At 35.8% G+C, this 6,809-nt stretch overlaps 1 long non-coding RNA gene across 2 annotated transcripts in view; it reads right to left on the bottom strand.

Moving 5' to 3' along the window:
- Positions 1-748: 748 nt before the first annotated feature.
- The window catches only part of LOC108491819, a 32,317-nt gene continuing 26,256 nt past the window's right edge, over positions 749-6,809 (bottom strand). For both annotated transcript variants that reach the window (XR_003847224.1, XR_001872943.2), the window contains one exon: positions 749-1,046. This is a non-coding gene — a long non-coding RNA (uncharacterized LOC108491819). The remainder of the gene's footprint in view (positions 1,047-6,809) is intronic.

The following is a 6,809-nucleotide window of genomic DNA, read 5'->3' as shown; positions in this document are numbered from 1 at the left end:
GCAAACTTACAGCAACAGTGACAGATTTCACATTATTGTTGAAGCTTGGGGGTACAGTTTTGTCAGTAAATAATATTCAAAACCTATAGAAGACCTATAAAATTGTGAATTTATATTCTAAAACATAATTACATGTTTTAGTTTGAGAATTTTGTCAATTTAGTTATTACAGTATTTTTTCTTTTGACTTCCCAGACTGTGATTTTTATTTCTAGAAGTTCAGTTAGATGTTTTACATTTTCTGTAGGGCATAGAAGAAAGGTACATGGAGCTCTCAAAGATTAATAAAAAAAATTAATAGAAAAATAAGGGAAAATCTTCTCGGTGCCTGGGAATGGGATTGGTCCAACATCAAGGCCTGGATGCCCGGGACCACATGTGGAGTCAAGACCACAGCTGACCCTTAAGGGAGGAGGGAAGTCCATTCTAGGGAAATGGTCCCCCCAATACCAGAATCTACAAATGACAGAGATCTCTCCTGTCCTAGGCAGAAGCTCCAAACAGAGGGAAAGCCAATTCCACGCACAACCTGGGGCCTCAGGGTAAGGGGATGTGGGAATGCAGCTGCTCAGAGAAGGCCGAAACTACCGCCCAACATCAAACTCCTCATCTACTCTGCTCCATTATCAGCTACCGGCAGAGGAATGCTCCACCTGCAGCCACAGCTCTCAGCAGGGGACCGAAGCCCAAAGCTCATGTGAGCATGGCTCTTTTTTACCGTTTTTGTTTTGTTTTGTCTTTTGCCTTCTGCTTATTTGCTTTTTTCTTTCATCGGAATAAAACATTCACACCTTCAGTAGTCTTTAAAGGGAGCGACACATTCTGAACTGCAGCATCTGAAAAGAGCTGAGTCACTTCTTACTCCTGGTGTGCGGAGCTGCTTTGTTCCCTTCACTAGTGACTCAGGATGCTGGAGGCTCTACCGTTGCACTTTTAGGATTGACAGGGCATGAAGAAATAACAGCAAATCATGGAGAGAGTCTTAGATCTTCTTCCAAAGTGGCATGTCATTGGGCTACTCTGATCTTTGTGTGACAAGTCCAATCCTATCAAAAAAAAAAAAAAAAAATCTAAGAGAAAATTGGTATTTGTTTACATTAAAACTTAGCCATGAGACTCTCTTTTAAATTACTAGCAGATTTCTTAACAAAATACAATTTATATATTTTTTTCAGCAAGTAGAATGGAAATAATACTGGAACTGGAGTTAAGGAGGTTCACAGCTGCCCTGTGGGTGCTGGGAATCAAACCCAGGTCCTCTGCAAGAGCAGTCAGTGCTCTTAACTGCTGAGCCATCTCTCCAGCCCCCAAATACCACTTTTACAGCAGTAAGAGAAAACCAAATGAAATCTCCAGAGAAAGGCTATATTGAAAGAAACACAGGCTTTCACTTTGCTGAGCTTGGCAAGTTGAACAGGAATCCCTAAAGGGAAGAGAATGTGATGGATTTGAGAGTTTGATCCTCAGGACTCTCTTGATGGAAGGTAAGAACCAGCTCCAACACATTGTTCTCTGACCTTCACGCACACGTGCACCCACACAAATACACAAATAAAAAAAAATTAAAGCTTAAGAGAGAAACAGGGAAGAGCTAGTGAGATGAAGTCACTGCTGATAGCCGGGAAAGTGAGGTTGGGAGAGAAGATTGAAGGACAATACGCATTGTTTGAAGTCTAAGTATGGTCTGTCTTCATTTTTGTTTTATAATAATAGAAATCTGCCTATTCCATTAAATGCTGAGAAGCAGAATTTAACAGGTACTTAGCACTTTAACAGGATGATTTAAGGAAAGCAAATAATATGAAAGAATGTCCAGTAGTGCAGAACCATAAGAGTTGTCACAATCTTGTCACGTGCCTGTCCCTTGCTTCATTGTGCGGGTGCCTACAAGTAGTTTATTAACAACTATTTCAATGTTAAGATGCAGCATAATTATTTTCGAAATTATTGGTTTTATTTTGCATTTTCTCCAGGATTTTATGACTTCTAGTTGCTCTAGATTCCCATCAAATCCTGATATGCTCAGTCATTTCAGTCTTAGTTATCTTTATATGGATGCACGAAGGACCTTCCTTATCTTTGCGAGGTACATTCCAAACTGCTTAGTGGATGGTTAAAGCTGCACACAGTCAAATACTCCATATTTTTCCATCTACTCTTACCACACAGCTCTGCAACTACATCATATGATTTTTATTTATCAAGTTAGAAACTTTCATTTTTTTCATAAATTTTTGACCTATCTGAATTTTTGGCATATTAAATTTCCAGCATGACTACTTTGCATTTGGTGACTACTGTTAGAGATAAGTGAATACCAGCAGTCACATGACAGTCCCTATGATTGGATCACTGAGTGACTTGTGGACAGGTGGTAGAAGGACACCAACACTGTGAAGGAAGTGGTAGTCAGTGTCCTGGTCAGAAGAGAACAGACAGCCAGGATTTGTTCATGCTATTGATACTGGTGTGAAGTTCAAAACTTACGAATTGTTTATACTTACAGCTTTCCACTTAGTATATTTAGGTACATGTTGACCACAAGGAGCTGCAACCTCAGAAGGTAAAATTAAGAAAGAAGAGATGACTATTCTAGTATCATCTCCTTTGGGCTTCCCTGATAACTAGTGATATCCAGCATCATTTTACATCAATGAACACTTTTGTGACGTATGTGATCAATTTTTATATGGTCTGTTTTATAACATCAAATGCTAAGTATATTATGATACACAAATAATACTAAAACAGTGATTTAAAATTTTATTTCCGATATTTCCTAGTTATTTACTAAAGAAATATATATCTGATGCTTCAGTATAACTCTTACATTCCTAAGAATGTGTCAGATTCATGTGTTTTTTATAGTTGCCTTGTGGATTCACTTCTTACTGTCTGCCTGCAGGGGCTGGGACCTACCATGCACTGCTAAACTTCAATGGCAATAATTGGCATTCATGGCTCATTTTTAACATTCGTTGAAAATATTTTATGTTTCATTGTTGAAATAAATTATATAGTTGTTGGAGGTGATTTATCAGCCAGAAGAATTTTCTTAATATTTCTAGCTTGCTGAATTATTTCATTGTGATCACAGTTTCCATTTTGCTTGATATATTTTCCAAATTGATTGAAGTGTTTTGGTTTTTCTCCTGTTAATATAGTGACTTACACTAATTTCATTCCTTCTCAAATGTAAAATAAATCTTATGTCACTACAGAAATACTTGCCCATACTCTATCATTCTATTGACATGTCACTAAATTTCATTTCGTTTTTCATTTGCTGGTTTTTTTTGTGTGTTGGGGTATTTTTGACATTGTCTCCCTAGCCTCAGCCTACTTGGAGCTCACTATAACTGGCCTCAATCTCAGAGATCAGTCTGCTTCTGCCTCCTGAGTGCTGAGGTTAAAGGTGTGTGTCACCATACCTGGCTTTAAATTTTGCTTATAATTTAAAAAATATTTGCCTGTGTAATCATGAAGACTATTAATGTATGATTTGTCTATTTATCATATTTTGAAATTAAGTTCTTTTATGGCTTCACTCTCTACAGCATTTGGCTTCTGGTCATGTGATTTCATACGACACAGTAATACTCTCTAGTCTTCTAGAGCAACGGAAAATGAAGTAGATGTTCAGAAGGGCACTCCTCTTCCTGTACCTGCAGTGTTGTCCTGATGCTTATGTTCATCTCCTGATTCCCAGAGTGGTCCATCAAATACAGGAGTTTTCAAATTTTATTTTGAATACCTATGGGGTCACTGAAATTCGGATCCATTATTTTTAGTTAGAATATGTTTCAAAGGATGGTTAGATTTTTAATTTATGAAGAGTAACTAATGTGATCAGGGCTTATGAGTGTGATATATGAATACATATTCTAATCTTTTCATATCTGAACCCTTTATAGCTAGTTTCACTGATTCTTAATATAGATATTGAATTACTCTAAAATTGAGCAAGGGGAAGCTCAGATGAGCAAAATTCTTAACATTTCTTTTGTGTTGTTTAATTTAGAAAAATTCCTAGTATCTTTCACCATATAAGATAAAGGAAAGCTGCTTATTAAATATTTAGGAAATTATCAAAAAAATAGGTAAAATGAGGAACAAGGAACAAGCCTATGTTTAAACGAGTCTGCATTTCTCTAACCATCCAATTTAGATACAATCGTCATGGGATTACTTCCTGATTTTTGTTCATCCCTTAATTCAGTCAACAAACACCCTTCAATAACTGATTTCCATAGATAGGTTTATATAAGACAGACTTTGCCAATGTGCTCATCTAAGTTATGGTCAAGTGGAAAGTGTTCATAGTAGAGTCAAGTGGAAACTAGAGGTGAACTGTTAAGGACAACTAAGGTGTCAGGTTAGGTAAAGTTTCAGTGTTAACCACAGGAAATCTGAAAGTTTATTACCTAATAGTGAGTTTTTTGCCATCTTTAAGAGAAACACATAGAAAATTAAGAGCATTCGTTTTGGTTGACAGGAAAACTCACAAACTTACTTACATCTAGTATTTGTAACATACTTATCTTTAGTTCCTCCTACATCACTTCAAAGTGCCACCTGAAAAAACCGAGATATTTATTCGGTCCCCAGTGGCTAAGGAAATGCCAGGCTTAATTTTATGGCCACTGGTATCCTGACATGATCCAATCAAGAGCACCTGATCCTTTAAGATATCACTATTTCATGACTCTTAGGACACTCTTTTCCTAAGAACACTCCAATATTGACCTCAGAAAAGTGTATTTTTTACATAAATAATCCTAAGGAATGCTGGAAAACACAAAAGGATATTGAAGAGTGGATTACAGCTTTCTTCATAAGGTATATAAATTGGAGGCTATATTAATGTGTGATTATATCTTTAAACTTATCAAACTTCAAGGTATTTTAATTAATAATTAATAAATTAATTACTAGTATAGTTAATATTTGACACTAAGACAATTTAGATGTTCCTAAAGCAAATTAACATGCTAATTTTCTATGTGTAAACCTCTGTACCCCAAATCTATGGAAACATTTCTATGAGAACTTTTTTGCTTTCAGATAATAGCTATAGTTCTCAATATATGAGCCACTCATGAAAGACTTTCAGGATGACTTTGTTGACCAGAGTCAGACTTGGATGAATACCCTTTAGAGTTCATCTTCAGCGTTGATATTCTTAGACTATACAGTTTTAGAATTCTGGAATGTATAGTCTGTATGGCATCAAATAAAAGCCTAATACATTTAGCGAGGTCAACTTATAATTTTTTTGAATAAGCTTGAAGTACTACAATACATGTTTCCCAAATATACTTGCTTTAATAATAAAAAGGTTTTATGGAGAAAATAAAATCTTGCACAATATTGTTGGAATGTAAATTAATACAGCAATATAGAAATCTTCATGGAGGTTTCTTAGAGAACTAAACGATTATTATTATACCCAACAACTCTACTTCTGAATATTTACCTTAAAGAGTTCCTATAATTATTAGAAGATATACCTATGCTCTAAACTTTAGTTGCAACTGTGTTCACAACAGCTAGATATAGAATCAACCTAAATGTCCATCATTAGATAATAGGAAATGACAATATAATGCACAGACACAAAAGAATATTTCTTCCTTAGAAAAGAAATAAAATTTCTTATTTGCAACACATTAATGGGATTGGAGAGCATTATGCTCTATGAACTGGCCTAGACAGGGGAAGCAAATATGTTATCATTTTTATAAAATATAAGAGAAATTGAAATATAAGAGAAAGAAATTGAATATAAGAGAAAGGCGGGGGGAGCTGAGGGTAATGGGGAGGGAGGAGAGGAGACAAAGGGAAGACAGGAGAGGAGGGGAGGCGAGAGGAGAGGAGGGGAGTGAAGGTGAGTGGAGGGGAGGGGAGGGGAGTGGAGTGGAGTGGAGCGGAGGGGAGGGAGAAAAAAGAAGAGTGGACTAGCGATTACTACTGTCTGGGTGCTGGAGAATATGGGCGGATGATGTTCAAAGTGCATCAGTCCTCAATGGGACAGAAGGAAATGGCTTCCTTTTCATTGGGACATTTTACACAACATTAAAGAAAAATAATTAAATGATAACGTATTTTACACCTCAAAGAGTAATAGAGTGAATTTAAAGTGTTCTTAGCATAAATAGATCATAATTTAAGTGATAGATAACTTACTTCCTTTGACTTCATTATCAACACATATTTATAAACAAGACCACTGCACTCCATAAATGTATAGAACTTTAATTTGTCAGTTTTTGTTAGAAAACAAACATTTAAAAATCAAATCCTGTAATAACATTAACGAATAAATTTTCCATCTGTTGTGAGAATTCTTTTCCTGGGGATGCTAAGCAATGCTTACTCCCTTTCAAGGTTCTAGTGTCAAACCAATGTTTGATTAAAGTTTTACTGGGGAACCAATGAATTTACTGAGCTTACTTACTGAGATAACTGAGGGGGTGCAGAGGTGTATGAATGACCTGAGGGTATGCGTACTGGAAAGTCTTTACCCAATATGGGTAAAGCCTTCTCTTGAGAATGTAAAAGATGTTAAAAGGACATGGGAATGGAGATATTTTCCAAAACAGACAGAAAAAATGAGAAAGCCTAAGCAAGTGATGAAGGTGTGTAAGGATGAGACAAAATTAATATACACATAATCTTAAATTTTCTAAGGTCATAGTTTAGTCAAGTACTTTATGGAACAAAATATATATCTAGTCAAATATCTAGAACATTTGGTTATTTACCCAAGCTTTATCTACATATTACATGGTAATTAAAAACTGACCAGG

The sequence above is a fragment of the Nannospalax galili genome, unplaced genomic scaffold (assembly GCF_000622305.1).
Source record: "Nannospalax galili isolate Female #2095 unplaced genomic scaffold, S.galili_v1.0 scaffold3547, whole genome shotgun sequence".
NCBI lineage: Eukaryota > Metazoa > Chordata > Mammalia > Rodentia > Spalacidae > Nannospalax > Nannospalax galili.
This window is presented reverse-complemented; position numbering and strand designations above follow the sequence as displayed.